The following is a 15,754-nucleotide window of genomic DNA, read 5'->3' on the forward strand; positions in this document are numbered from 1 at the left end:
CTTTTGACAAAGTCTCATAGAAATAAACCTCGATATATATTATCAGATTGACTTGTTTTTCCTTATACATGCTTCTTAATTTATATAGATCATTTTGGTGGAGACTAAACTAAATAATATTTGTAGAATTACTGACTAATTAGATAATTATTTAGATTACACTTGAGAATTATATGTATAATCCTATTGTAAGATTTATGTTTTTCCTTTGTAGGGACTGTGAACTTGATAAGGTCATACGTGTGTGGAGGAGGTTTATTTCAAATTTTATTGTTGTGCCAAAAAACTGTGATTCTCCATTGCCAATGTTATTGACTATTTACCACAGCCTTCGAAGGGCTTACCCACGTAGGGGCATGACCCTATGTGGATCATGCCACATAGGGTCATGACCCTATATGTGCATACTTATTTACTTAACACGTTGCATGTTGTTTCAATATAATCAGGGATCAAAACATGATCGCTAGTCTGTCTAGATAAATCGAATTCTTGGCAAGCTTTAGTAATGTGCTTTTGGTATATTATATATATGTATGTATGTATGTATGTATGTATGTACATATATGTGTATGTATGTATGTATGTATGTACGTATATATGTGTATGTATGTATGTATGTATGTATGTATGTATGTATGTATATATATGTATGTATGTATAGATGTATATATGTATATATATAACAGACTTTCATAAATTAGACATTTATGAACATATATATTAACATATGTTTATATATAGATATAGAATTTGTTTCAATTTATAATGAAGCTAAATTTCTCAACACTCCCTCTTTAGCAAAGAGGAAATTGAAGCAATTTACATAAGGTTAAGCACCAAATTAAGTGTGGTCTATGATAGTAAGAATTGTTGAAAATAATGATTCAATTGTATATTGTCATTGATGTTACACAAATTATGTCACACTCTAACCGAGCACAACTTGTGTTAACCAAGCTCAGTTGGGCACTATAGAAGAGTCCAGTATCAACCAAGCAAATTTTAGTAGGAACCAAGTTTAGTTGGTCATCAAAGGAAGTTAGTGTAAACCAACTAAGGTTGGTCAATGAAGGGAGTTAATACTGATTGAGTTGGGTGAGTTACCAAAGAAAGTTATGTATTAACCAAGCATTCAATCCAGTGTTAGCCAACTAACAATAGATTACTTTTGTTAATTAAATATTTAATACAAGCTGACTATGTGTATGTTAAATATTTTTTTGAAAGAGTATTCAAGCCAAGTTGACATTGGGTTTCATATATATGAAAGGTCAACTTGTGGTCTGAATCAAGCAATTTTGGAAGAGTGCAAAAGATGCGAAATAAGAAGGATATCTAATTAAAGACAAAACTCTAAGGAGTTGCAAAGAACATTCTGATCAGGAAGTATCAAGAGGATAAACCAAAACAATGATCTAAATTTGCAAAATTAGAGTTTTTCTAGAATTTGATTATGTCTATATTTTTTAGCATCAACATTTCAGATCACACACAATGATCCATCATCAGGGTGAAGAACAAGAGAATAGAAATGTTTCTCTTCATCCTGATGATGAATCACTTTGTGTGATCTAAAACGTTGATGCTAAAAAATATAGACACAATCAAATTCTAGAAAAACCATGATATTGCTAATGGATTGTGGAAATCAAATGACACTAAATCTGTAAAGTCGGTTGCTTCATCAATCGGGTCAATCATTGTTACTCTCTAACAATTATAGTAGTGAAGAAATCACTTAATGAAATTGGCTTAGCAGTCATTTTGTAAATCCTCTAACAAGGTGACATTTCTAGATTGAAGTGTATGAAGACCTATTACATGGTTGCTCCTAATATGGTGATTCAAATCTTCTAATAAGGTTAAACTTAACCATGTATCGTGTAACCTTTAACAGGGTTGGATCCTAATAGGGCTCACTTTAGAATTGTAAAACATTGGTGGTATTCCCAAATTGGGTTTCCACATTAAATCTTAGTGTCTCAGATGTTCATGTTATTTTTTTAATGTTTTATGTTTCTACAACTTATTTACTAAAGGTTAATACACATCAATATCTTAAGACTACTTTGTTAACCAAGTTAGAATGTATATCTAGTCTTGACTTAGTAGAACATGGATTTAGTTTACTAAGTGAAAAGTTTTTATTGACATCTAAGGGACTTGGAATTATTTTTTTGGTAAATAATTCATCCCTCCCCTCATAGTTATTTCTCTTACATTCCCAACAATACAAAATCATGATGTCCGGCAAGATCTAGCCCAAAGAATAATAACAATTAGTTATCAAGGTGTCCAACAAAATCTGACCCAAATAACTATGATGAGTTGGTTTTCATGGTGTCTGGCAAAATCTAGCCCAAATAACCATGATAATACTTGCTCCTAGACATCCATCACATTTTGGTGCTATAGGTTATTGTAGCGAGCCTAAGAGAGAGTTCAAATTATTAGTTAGGTTGTCACCTTACAATAGTGACCTCAAACATATGAAAGATTGTCACTTTTCATAACACACAAATGAAAAATTTAATTTTCAATTTATTCATGAATATATTAAATTACAAACGTATTTGCAAACATTTCATGCCACGTTTACCTCTGAAATACTCTATTTTCGACTTTGCAAGAGGCTTGGTGAAGATGTTGGTATTTTGCTCATCAATGCTAATATAAATCAATTTGATAACATTTCTATCAACTGTGTCTCATTATGTAATGAAATGGAGTCTATTGTCTAGTGTGGAGTCTGATCAATCCCCAAGTGGAAGATTGTTAGTTTGTGGTGACTGGTCAAGGAAGTATTGTACATACTTCATAAATTCTTTGGAAAAAAAAATTTTGGGCTACTATTCACCAATGGTGGGAAACTATTTGCCAATGACTAATATTCGCCAATTGGCTATTACTTATATTTGGCAATTTATGAACTAGTTGTAGTCCTAAAGCAACAAAAATACTTGTATAAAAGGGCTTAGGGTTAGGGATTATTTCATAAGGTGTGATGGAAAAATTAGTTCTTCCAGTAGTATTAAGTTGTAAGGGATTACAAATTGTGATCAAGTTGTAATCATTAGATCATAATAATATTGGATTTTTTGTTTGGTGGACGTAGTCAAGGGTTTGGGTGAACCACGTTAAATCTTGGTGTCTTGTGTTCTTTTCTATGTGATCTATTATTTTCTAATATTGTTTATATTTGCATGTAATTCTTATTTCTGTTTGAGGTTTAATCCTAACAAGTGGTATCAGAGCGAGGTTATTTTTCAGTTATCCTCTACAGGAAAGTCTCATGGTTGAGTAGGAGTCTCATGGTTGAGTGGGAGTGATGGAAAATGAGGGTAAGTTGAGGGTTGAAAAGTTTAATGGGTAGAACTTTCAATTATGGAAGATGAAAATGGAAGACTATCTTAATTAGAAGGATCTATGGAAGCTGTTGGAAGGAAAAACCAAGAATTAGGGATCTATGACAAATGATGAATATAATCTTTTAGATAGAAAGACACTTGGAAGCATTCAATTATGCTTGGCATCATTGGTGGCATTTAATATTACAAAATCAAAGACGATGGAAGAGTTGATGGAAACCCTAGCAAAATTGTATGAAAAGCCCTCCACTTCAAACAAGGCATTTCTCATGAAGCATTTATTTAATATGAAAATGGTAGAAGATGAATCTGTTGCAGATCATTTAAATGAGTTTAATATTGTTACTAGTTAGTTATCTTCTATGGGTATTAATTTTGATGAAGAAATTAGGGCTCTCTTGATTTTGTGTCCTTTTCTTGAAAGCTAGAATGGCTTGGTAATGACTGTGAGTAATTCCATTTTTGGATCTAATACTCTAACATATGATAATGTGATTGGTGTTATTTTGAGTGACAAAATTTGTAGAAAATCCTCAGGTGGATCTACATCAGGAAGTGCTTTGAATGCACAAAGCAGAGGTAGAATGATTGAGAGAGGATGTAATTCCAAAAATCATGGGAAATCAAGAGAAAATTCAAAAAGGAAGAGGTCTCAATTGAGAGGACCAAACGACTGCTGGTAGTATGGAAAACTAGGGAGTAAGAAGAAATATTATTGGACTTGAAAGAAAAAAGAATGGGAAAGGCAAGATGGAGACAAGGAGATAAATGTGGTAAGTAACAAATCCAAAGAGGATGCTTTGCTTCTATCTTTAGAAAGCATTGATGATTCATGGGTTTTAGATTCTAGTGCTTCATTTCATACTACACCTCATAGAGGTTATTTCATTGATTATGTTCGTGGGGATTTTGGGCTTGTTTATTAGGGGATAATGAACCATGTTAGATTTTTGGAAAGGGAAAAGTTAAGATTAAGTTGTAGAATAAGAATCATTGTCTACTACATGAGGTAAGACATTCCAAGGCTGAGTAGGAATTTGATTTCAGCAAGGCAACTCAGTGATGAGGGTTGTGTAGTTATTTTTAATAATAAAAATTGGAAAGTTTCAAAAGGTTCCCTTGTAGTAGAAAGAGGTGTGAAAGTAGGCACCTTATATCTTTGTATAGGTCATATTGTTCCTTCTACTTTAATTATTTTAGAGAAACATGATTGTTTAGGAATAGTTGTTACAGTTGAGTAGGGAGAACAAATAGTTGTTGTAGATTCTAATACAACATTGTGGCACTATAGACTTGGGCACATGAGTGAGAAAGGTATGAAATTACTTCATTTAAAGAAATTTTTACAAAGTCTGAAATGTGTTATTATGGATTTCTGTGAAAGTTGTGTATATGGAAAACAAAAGAGAGTGAGTTTTGTGAAGACTGGAAAGGAAAATAAAAGGGAGAAATTAGAGTTTGTGCATATAGATATAATGGGACCAACTTAGGTATCTTCCCTTGGTGGCTCTCATTATTACGTTACATTTATTAATGATACAACTAGAAAAGTATGGATTTATTTTCTTACACAAAAATCTGATGTATTTCAAACTTTTAAGAAATGGAAATGCTTGGTTGAAAATGAGACTGGTAAGAAATTAAAATGTCTTAGATCTAATAATGGTGGTGAGTATTGTAGTCATGAATATGAATATTATTGCTCCACTAATGGTATTCATAGGCAAAAAAATAATCAAGGACTCCACAGGAAAATGAAGTGGTTGAACACATAAACATGACTATAATGGAGCGTGCAAAGAGCATGACGTTGCATGTTGGGTTGCCCTTACACATGTGAGAAGAGACTATCAATACTATTCTATATTTGATTAATAGAGCTCCCTCTACTCCTTTTGGTTGCGGTATTTTAGAGGAAGCATGGATTGGTAAGAAGGTGAGTTATTCTTTTCTCAAAACCTTCAGTTGTCAAGCATTTGCTCATATAGATTTTGAAAATAGAACCAAGCTAGAAGCTAAGTCAAAGAAATGTGTATTTTTTGGATATGACATTAATGAATTTGGTTATAAGTTTTGAAATTTTGAAAATCATAAAATTGTAAGAAGCAGGGATGTCATATTCAATGAGAAAGTATTGTACAAATATCTATTAAGTAGCATAAGAAGAAAGAAGCTGATTGTGTAGTGTTGGATGATATTCCAAAAGATGATGTTCTAGAAATTCTTCATGATGTGCAACAATTGCAAAAACAAATACCACACACACTAGTGAATGTTAGATGGTCAACAAGGCTAATTAGACCTCCAAAAAAAATTTCTTCCTCTTTGTAATCTATTTTACTAACAGATGTTGGTGAACTTGAAGGTTATGATGAATTTGTGCAGGTGGATACAAAGATTCAGTGGGAGTCTGCAATAAAAAGACAAAATAGACTCTTTGCTAAAAAATAAGACTTGGGATTTATACAAGTTGCCTGTAGGTAAAGGGCTTTACAGAATAAATGAGTTTATAGGTTGAAAGAAGAGGATGGAGGTATGAAAAGATTTAAAGCTAGGTTAGTTGTAAAAGGATTTGCATAGAAAAAAGGCATTGATTTTGATGAGATATTCTCTCATGTTCTTAAAATGACTTCTATTCGCACTATTTTAAGTATTGTGGCTACTAAAGATTTGTATTTGGAGTAGCTTGATGTTAAAACAATATTCATTCATGGTGATTTGGATGAAGGGATATATGGCTCAGTCATAGGGTTTTGAGGTCAAAGGTAAGGAGAACTTAGTGTGCAGATTGAAGAAAAGTTTATATGGCTTGAAGCAAGCACCTTGGCAATGGTATCTAAAATTTGACAGTTTTATACATGAGCATGGATATAGTAGGTGTCATTTAGATCATTATGTTTATTTTAAGATATTGGATGATGATAGCTACATTGTTTTATGTTTATATGTTGATGATATGCTTGTAGCTGGGTCTAACATGGATCACATTAAGGGGCTGAGATGCTAGTTAGCCCATACATTTGTTATGAAGAATTTGGAGATAGCAAAACAAATCTTTAGTATGAAGATTTGCAGAGATAGGAAGAATAGGAAATCGATGCTATCTCAAGTTGATTATGTTGAGAAAGTGTTGCAACATTTCTCTATGGAGAATGCTAAAAGCTATCAGCACACCTTTACCTGGTCATTTGAAGTTGACTAAATAGAGGAGGATAAGATGTCCAAGGTACCTTATGCTTTAGTTGTAGGAAGCTTGATGTATGCTATGGTATGTACTAGGCCAGATATTACACATGTAGTGGGAGTTGTTAGCAGGTATATGAGTCATCCAGGAATCGAGCATTAGAATGCAGTCAAATGGATTCTCAGTTATTTGAGAGGAACATTCAATACATGTTTACACTTTGGGGGCTCTACTACTGATTTACAGGGATATGTTGACTTAGATTTGGTAGGGGATATTGGTACCAAGCGGAGTACTATAGGTTATGTATTTACCAATGGTGGGGTAGCCATGAGCTGGGTTTCTAAGTTATAGAAGTTTAATGCTTTATCCACTATAGAGGCAGAGTATGTTGTTACTACAGAGGCAGCCAAGGAGATGATATGGCTTCAATTCTTCTTGGAATAATTGGGACACCCTTAAAGGGATAATTATTTGTTTACAGATAGCCAGAGTGTCATTCATCTTACAAAGAATTCAGCTCTACATTAAAAAAAAACACATTTAGTTGCGGTACCATTTCATTTGGTCAGTTTTGGTTGATGGACAGTTAAAGCTAGACAAGATACATATAGATGGAAATCTAGCGAATATGTTTACAAAGGTAGTGACAAGAGAGAAACTAAATTCCTCTTCAACTTTGGTTGATCTTCTAGACTGAATAGGAATAAAAGACTAGCAAAGTCTAGGGTGCTTTGATTTAGTGGGAGCCCCATGTGGTAACAGTATTGCTAGAGGATCAGTCTCCAAGTGGGAGATTGTTGTCTAGTGTGGAGTTTGATCAGTCCCTAAGTGGGAGATTGTTAGTTTGTGGTGACTAATAAGGGAAGTACTATACATACAACTATTCACCAATGGTGGGCTTTGCAGAAAGTTTGATGCACCTTTGATTATCACAATGAATCACAGTGGAGCTTAGTTTCTTTCTAAATAGTACAAATAATATATTTCTCAACCATAGTGCTTTACAAGCTCCCATGGAGGCTATCGTATATTTAGATTTGGTGGAACTTAAGACAAGTATTGGTTATTTTCTATCGAACCAATATATCATTGCTGATCCAAGACTAAAGTAACACCTTGTAGTACTCTTGTGGTTTATGAAACAACCAACCGAATCAAAATCAGTAAATCCTTCAAGTTTAATCTCATCATTTTTGTACTTCAACCCAAGACCAATAGTATCTCATAGATATCTCAAGATTTGTTTAGTAGCTATAAAATGAATCTTCTTTGGTTCACACATGAAATGGCTTAAAACATTGGTGGCATAACAAATATCAAGCCTAGTGTTTACTAAATACATAAGTAATCCAATGATATGTTTGTAGAAAGTGGGATCAATATACTCTTAATTATTTTCTTCTTATTTTAGCTTATGTAGATTTGTTTCCATAGGAGTCACTAGGGGCTTGTATTCCATCATATGAAATCTAGTCAAGATGTCATGGGTGTACTTCGCTTGATTTAGAAAAATAGGATCTTTCTTTTGACATACTTCTAGGCTCAAAAAATAGTGTAGTAGGCCTAAATCCTTCATTTCAAATTCAGCCACAAGATCTTGCTTGCATATTTCAATTAGATGATCTTCACTTGTATTAATAAGTCATCAACATTGAGAACGAGTATTAACATGTCACCATTAGATTTTTTGAAATATATGTTAGGATCACTTTATTTTTGGAGTATCCTAGTTTGGAGAGATATCTATCTATCCTTGCATACCAAACCCGTAGTGCTTCTTTAAGGCCATAAAGAGACTTCTTTAGTTTACATACATATAGGTTTTTGTCTTTATAGTAAAACCTTCAGGTTGTTTAATATATGCTTCTTCATTAATGACATCATTTAGATATGTGGTTTTGACATCCATTTGATGTATCTTCCATCTTTTGGATGCTTCGGTTACAATAATTATCCTTAATGAATTATATCAAGCAAATGGACCAAATATTTCCTCATAATCAATACCTACTTTTTGAGAGAAACCTTGAGCAACAAATCTTGCTTTATATTTTTCAATAGTACCATCTGAAGCATACTTGATTTTGTATAACCACTTTGATGAAACAACTGATTTTTCTTTAGTCCTAGGTATGATATCCCAAACATCATTTTGTAATATAGATTGATATTATTTGACCATAGCATCTTTCCATGTTTGACATGATAGGGCTTCTACAATAATTAATGGTTCATACCTTGTAAGCTCAGTTACTAGTGCACTGCATGATTTATTTCTAGTTTTGTTACTCTCTCTAGAGATTTCATCCTGTTCAATGTTATTTTCTTCAATCATTTTCCTTACCCATAATGGCCTTTCTTTGATATTAGAGATGTTCTTATCTTCAGTGTTTGATAATAGTTCATTCTCTTCTGATATGTTCTCCCTTTGACTTTCATCTAATTATGTGATGGGCTCATCTTCTATACTTCTGGATAGTTTGAAGGTAGTGTCTTCTTTGAATTTGACATCTCTATTAGTTTCAACTAATCTTTGTTGAGGTATATAGACTCTATACCCCTTAGTGTTTTCACTATACCCAACAAATATACCTCTCTTCCAAGATGGTTCCAACTTGGTTCTCTTTTCTTTAGGTATATGAATGTAAATGGGGCAACCAAATATTCTAAGATGACTTAGGTCAGATTTAATTCCTGTAAAGGCTTCTTTAGGGGTTATGTTTTCTAGGATTAAGTGTGGGCATATGTTTTGAATATATACAACAATATTAGTAGCCTCACCTAGAATGAGAAGTGTAAATTTTGATCATGTAGCATGGCATTTACTACTTCAACAATGGTTCTATTTTCCATTTCTTCCACTGCATTATGTTGAGGATTATAAGGTATGATATACTCCCTCTTAATCCCAATAGAGGTGTAGAAATATTTAAATTTTCTAGATGTGTATTCACCCCCATTATCTGATCTTAGAGTTTTTATTCTTTTTGACTTTTTATTTTCCATAATTGCTTTGAAATCTTTAAATTTCAATAGAATTACATTTGATCATGTGACCTTTAGGAAGTAAATCCAAGTTTTCCTAAAAAAATCATCAATAAAGATTATGTAGCATGAGTATCCTCCTACAGAAAGTGTTGGCATAGGTCCACAAAAATTAGTGTGAACTAGTTCCAGAACTGATTTAGATTTGTGTTCACTTAGAGGGAAATGCCTATTTACAATTTTTCCTAGAGAACATCCTTTACAAATGCCTATATGATTTGAATTTAAGTTAGGTGTTCTAGTGGTGATTTTTCCTATATTTGGTAGTATACTAAATCTAAGATATTTGAGACTTCTATCCCATATTTCGTTAGGGTTTGATACTTCATGATTTAGGGCTTGCTTTTGGATGTTACACAATTTATATAGAGCTCCATATCTAGACCCTATCGTGATAGCATTTCTAAAGTTAAATTTTTTAGGCCAATACAATACTTTGTTTTCATTAAAGCTAACATGGTGCCCTATTGGAAACATAGGAGGAGTAATTTGGGGGGGGGGGGGAGAATTATTTACTACAAAAATAAATCCCAAATCCCTTAAATGTGAGTACAAAACATAAACTCTACTGAAACTATTGTCACTCAATTAACACATAAGCACTCAGTTAACACTATCAATATGTTGTAACTGAGCAAGCACTGTAATTACAACTGTAACTTGGTAAATACTAAACATGCAGATCTTAAGATGTTAAGTGTGATTAACCTTAATTAAATTAGTTACATACACATAAAAGAAATAACATGAACACAAGTGACACCAAGATTTTACATGGAAACCCAATTTGGGAAAATCGCCAATTGCAACTAGCTACTATTTTTCACTCTTCTGAAGTGAGTTCTATTAGGATTAACCCTATCAAAGGTTACAAAACACACTGTTAGGTGTGACCCTAGTAGAGGATTTAATCACCCTATTAGGAGTGGCCTCATTAGAGGTCTTTAGACACTTCAATCTAGAAATTCCACCTTGTTAGAGGACACACAAATAGTTGTTAGATTAACTCTATTAAGAGATTTGATTCACTGCTACAATGGTTAGAGAGTAACAATGATATGACCTGATTGCCAATGCAAATGCATTTTTTATTTCAGATCTCAATTCTAGCTCGAATACTTGATCCTTCCTGATCAAGTTAATCTTTGCAGCCCAACAAGGATATTTTTTCTTCCTTCCAATTTGCTTCCTTTAAGCATCTTCTTATCTTCCACACATTCTCACACATTCAATCCTCAAATTGACCTTATATCATATACATTGTCAAGTTAGCTTGAATACAACTTACAACAATTATTCTTCTTCATTCGGCTAGAACCAACAAACAAATCCATTAAATTCAATATGCTAAAATGAGAAAATCTTTTGTTAGCTAACCTAGCATGGTAGACACTAATGTCTGAAATGATTTTCCTATGTTAACCAAGTGAACTTAGTTAACACTACAACATCATAAACTTCCTTTGGTAACTAAGTGAGCTCAGTTAACACTGTTTACATGCCAACTTTCCTTTGTTAACAGAGTGAGCTCACTTAACACTGAACTTCTGTGAACTTCTCTTTGGTGCCTAAGTGAACTTGGTAGACATTGTCTTCTGAACTTGGTAAACACTGGAATGTTTGACAGACACAAGAAACTATCTTCATTTCCCGAGTGAGCTTGGTAGACACTTACTAGTAAAGTTATGACATTTTGTGTAACATCAAAGATAATATACAATTCATCAATTTTTTCAACAATATCCCTCTTTTTCATTGATGGCAACACAACATGTCATGATACAATAAATTTTAGAGAAAAATAAAAGTAAGGATAATATCCTTAGTTTCATTATGATTCTCATCCATGAGAACTCCCTCTATCAGTGTGAACTCCCTCTAACATCAATCTCTCCCTTTCATTTTAGTTTCTCCCTTTGTCAGAAAACTCTCCAAGTTTATTCTTCATCAAACTCTTCCTCTTTGACATCTTTAAACATTCCTTTTTTTTTGGTAATATGACAACAAACTTCTCCCTCTTTGACATCTTATGCCAAAGAAAACATTTAGTGAATTTCAATGTACATGATGTACAAATTCATATGCAATCCACCCTTTCATTATTGCATCAATTTGACTGATTTTCAAGAATACTCAATTGATGCATCACTAAATGATTTTTAGTAAGCTTCAAATAGGGGAATAACCCCTAGCTTACCTTTTAGATAAAAAAAATGTATCCTTAGGTAATGGCTTGGAATATGTCTACAATTTGTTCTTTAGTATTCACATATTCCAATCTAACCTCTTTGTCTTGCACCAATTCTCTCAGAAAATGATATTTATTAAAATTTCCTTTGTCTTGGTATGCATCATAGGATTCTTTGATATGTTAATTGTATTGGTGTTATGACACAAGATAACCACTGGATCTTTGATTTCTACCTTCATACCTGCCAATAGTTGTTTAAACCAAACAATATTGGAATAATTGACTACTACTGTAACATATTCTACCTCTATTGTAGATTGAGAGATGAAATTCTACTTCTTACTTGTCCAAGACACTAGTCTCTTACCAAGAAAGAATGCTCCACACACTTCCTACCCAATCTGCATTAGTGAAGGCTTTCAAATCTAAGTTGCCTCCTTTCTTGTACCATAATCCATAATCTTCATTACCCTTTAGATACCTCATGATTCTCTTTATTTCCATCATATGATTTTTTTAGGATTGGATGAAAATCTTGCCACCATACCAACTACAAGAGCAATATCAGGCCTAGTATGTACTACATATTGATGTTTTCCAATCATAGATTTATATGTGGTTTGATCTACCCCTTGGAATCATCATTTTTGGAAAGCTTATGTCTAGTAGACTTAGGTGTTCCAACTGGTCCTGAATCCTCCATTCCAAACTTCTTAAGTATATCATTCATATACTTAGATTGAGTGATGTAGATACCATCTTTCTTCTATTGAATCTACAACCTAACAAAGAATTTGATTTCTCCAAACATTGACATTTCAAATTCTTTACTCGATTCCTCTGAAAAATATTTGTGCAAATCATCATTTCCAATAAACAATGTATCATCCCCAAAGATTTCTACCAACACAATCTTCTTATCTAGTCCTTCTTTGATGTATAGGTTGTTGTTATAATTTGTCCTTTAAAAACCAATCTTCATCAAAGAATTAAGAAGTCTTTCATATCAAGCTCTGGAAGCTTGTTTGAGATGATATAAAACTTTGTGTAGTTTACAAACCATATCCTTTTTGCTAGGATCTACAAAACCTTCAGGTTGCTCAATGTAGACTTCTTCTTCTAGAATTCCATTCAAGAATGCCAATTTCACATCCATCTGATACACTTTAACTCCTTTATGTGTAGCATAAGGAAGTGGAGTCCTAACACCATCTAATCTTGCAATAGGAGATAAAGTTTCACCATAATCAATACCTTCCTCTTGAGAATAATATTTGCATACTAACCTTTCTTTGTTTCTTGAACCTTCTCCATCTTCATTTAGCTTATTTCTAAACACCCACTTTGTGCCAATTACATTATTATCCTTGGGTCTAGGAACAAGATTCTAGGTCTTATTCCTTTCTATCTATTCTATCTCTTCTCTTCATTCATTGCTTCAATCCAACTTTCATTATCAAAAGCATTTTTAATAGTTCTAGGTTCAAATTCAGTAAGCATACATGTACCTTTCAATTTGTTCCTTGTCATTGTACCTTCTGACTTGTCTGTAATGATTTTGTCAGGTGCATAGTGCCTTTTGACATATCTTGTAAGTATTGGTACTTTGGATTTAGATCTTGTTTCACTTGCCTCACCATGATCTTATGCATCATGCTCGAGTCCCACTATCTATGACTCGGGTCCTTCATATTGTGACTTAGGTTGTACTAGCTACAACTTGAGAGCTTTTGACTATGACTCGTGTCCTTTAGACTATGACTCAGGTTGCACTAGCTCCAACTCAGGTGCTTCTAGAGATTTTGGGGACTCAGGAGGTGAAGTTTTCTAATTTCCAATTGGATTAGGAAATGTATCAACTTCAAAGTAAATAAACTTTATGTAGACTTCAGGTTCTTTGTTGCTTTCTTCTTCACTCTTTTATGCAAACTCATCAATCTTCACATGTGCACTTTTTATGATCTTACGAGTAGTTAGATTCAAGCATTTGTATGCTTTACTTCTGCTTGAGTATCCTAGGAATATGCTTTCATCACTTTTGACATCAAATTTACCTTTCCTAGTCTCCTTCAAGATATAATATTTGCTACCAAATACTTTCAAGTAACTTACATTAGGTTTATAGCCATACCATAGTTCATAAGGAGTTTGATTTGAGTCTTTCTTTAGTTGTACTCTATTTAAGGGATGAACTATTCTTTTGATTGCTTCCTTCCAGTATTTGATTGCAACATTCTTTTCTATCATTAAGGTTCTTGCACAATCCATGATATATTTGTTCCTTCTTTTTGCTATACCATTCTGTTGAGGTGTACCAGGGGCTAATACTTGTCTTTTGATTACTCTTTCAATCCATAATTCATTGAATTCATTTGAGATGAGTTATCCTCCTCTATCTGACCTTCATATTTCTTTCTCAATTGTAGCCATATAACACTTGAACTTTTGAAAAGCTTCAGACTTATCTTTCAGATATATTACTGTCATCATCCTAGAATAATCATTAATAAATAAAATAAAATATGTATCTCTACTGTAGCTCTCTATTCCAATAGTTCTACAAAGATCTATATGAACCAGCTCCAAGATGTCTTCAGTATGATAGTTCTTTCTTTTGAAACTTGTCTTTCCCATGTTACCAATTTGACAATTCTTGCACATGCCCATTTTAGGTTTTTTAAGACTAGGAATACATCCCACTCTCTTGTTTTTGCTTATCATGATCAAGTTATCAAATTCACTCGACACAATATTTTCATGTCATAACCAACTTTCTTCTACTTGAACAATGAAACATGAACTTTCACTTAGATCTAGGTAGAATAAGTTACCTTTTGTTTGATTACTAGACCCTACTAGATTTCCTTTTCCATCTAGCAGCTTGGCCTTCCCATTCATGAATTTTACCTTGAACCAATGTTCTTCAACTATGCCACACTTAGTAGATTATGCTTCAGTCATTCAACCCAATAAGCATTATCACATCTAAGTTCATTGGTTAGGAAATACAACCTTTTCCTTTTATGCAACGTGGCTCATTATTTCCAACTCTTACACTCCCACCATCATAGTGTTCCATATGTTCAAAATTTATATTATCACCAGTCATATTATGAGAACAACCACTATCAATAATCTATGTATCAATTTTGCTAACATGAGAAATAAGTGCCATCTTATCTTCTTCATCATGATATTCATCTTTTGCAACAATATAAACTATTTCATCCTCATCACTACTATCAAAATCTTTAGCCATGAAAAAATACTTCTTACCTTTATCCTTGTAGTCATTGTAGTTTTTGAAATCCTTCTTGCCTTTGTAGTTGTTGTTCTTATTTTATTCTTTGTCTTCATTGTTTGGACACCTTGCAACAATGTGACTAACTTCTTCACGAGAAAAACAAATTAGAGGAATTCCACCTTTGTACTTCCCTTTGTCTTTGGGATATCTTCTTGCAAGTAGGGCTTCAATGGCTTCAAGATCACTGTCAGAATTGTCTTCCTTTTCACTTTCATATTGTTTGTCTTTAGACTTTGCAACTTTCTTCTTGAGTGACAACTTGGCTCCAAATGCAGACTCAAGATTGCTAGAACTAGGAACATAATTACCATAGTTATCTAGCTCAAATGTTGTCAACCTTCCCATTAGAGCATCTAAGTTTTTCTTATTATTGGGATCACATCTCATCTCTTGAATAGCTAACACTTTAATTGCATAGATAAGAAGAAGGGTTTTCGGTACCTTGCTTACAACTATCACATCATTAATTTTCCCTCTAGAGGTTTTGATTGCACTTACACTTGCTTTGATTCTCTCGACATATTTTGCAATGTTTTCATCTTCTCTTATCTTCATCTGATCAAATTAACCTCTTAATCTTTCTACCTTGGCTCTTCTCAAATTATGATCACCTCTATAGATATCTTTCATCTTAGTCCACATCTCATGAGAAATAG

This window comes from Cupressus sempervirens, chromosome 10 (genome assembly GCF_028749045.1).
Source record: "Cupressus sempervirens isolate cs-2001-9-10 chromosome 10, ASM2874904v1, whole genome shotgun sequence".
Taxonomy (NCBI): domain Eukaryota; kingdom Viridiplantae; phylum Streptophyta; class Pinopsida; order Cupressales; family Cupressaceae; genus Cupressus; species Cupressus sempervirens.